The sequence below is a fragment of the Octopus bimaculoides genome, chromosome 9 (genome assembly GCF_001194135.2).
Source record: "Octopus bimaculoides isolate UCB-OBI-ISO-001 chromosome 9, ASM119413v2, whole genome shotgun sequence".
In the NCBI taxonomy this organism is placed as follows: Eukaryota; Metazoa; Mollusca; class Cephalopoda; order Octopoda; family Octopodidae; genus Octopus; species Octopus bimaculoides.
The window spans coordinates 35,633,135-35,633,943 of NC_068989.1; the positions used below are offsets into that span (position 1 = coordinate 35,633,135).

Below are 809 nucleotides of genomic sequence, written 5' to 3' on the forward strand. Positions count from 1 at the left end.
TATATATATATATATGCATATATATAACATCATCATCGTTTAACGTCCGCTTTCCATGCTAGCATGGGTTGGATGATTTGACTGAGGACTGGTGAACCGGATGGCTACACCAGGCTCCAATCTGATTTGGCAGAGTTTCTACAGCTGGATGCCCTTTCTAACACCAACCACTCTGAGAGTGTAGTGGGTGCTTTTACGTGCCACCGGCACGAGGGCCAGTCAGGTGGTACTGACAACGGCCACGTTCAAAATAGTGTATTTTACGTGCCACCTGCACAAGAGCCAGTCCAGTGGCACTGGCACAATTTCGCTAGAATGTCTTTACACATGCCACTGGCACAAGTGCCAAGAAGGCAATGCTGGGCACAGGTGCCATCATGATTTCGCTTGCCCCAACAGGTCTTCACACGACGTTGGCATGGGTGCCAGTCGTTGAATTTAGTTCGATTTTAATTCCGATTTCACTTGCCTCAACAGGTCTTCGCAAGTGGAGTTTTGTGTCCAATGAAGGAAGGGACGCATAAGTGGGCTGGCTACACCCCTGGCGGAGGCCTTGGATTTAGGTCTCACTTGGCTTACCGGGTCTTCTCATGCACAGCGCATTTTCAAAGGTCTCGGTCAGAAGTCATCGCCTCAGTGAGGCCCAATGTACGAAGGTCGTGCCTCACCACCTCATCCCAGGTCTTCCTGGGCCTACCTCTTCCACAGGTTCCCTCAACTGCTACGGAGTAGTACTTTTTCACACAGTTATCATCATCCATTCTCGCCACATGACCATACCAGCGCAATCGTCTCTCTTGCACACCATA

General features: G+C 49.9%; 1 protein-coding gene across 1 annotated transcript in view; it reads right to left on the reverse strand.

Annotated features, from left to right (window-relative positions):
* Window positions 1-809, reverse strand: part of LOC106878847 (laminin subunit alpha) — a 249,900-nt gene that overhangs the window by 44,726 nt on the left and 204,365 nt on the right. The window lies entirely within an intron of this gene.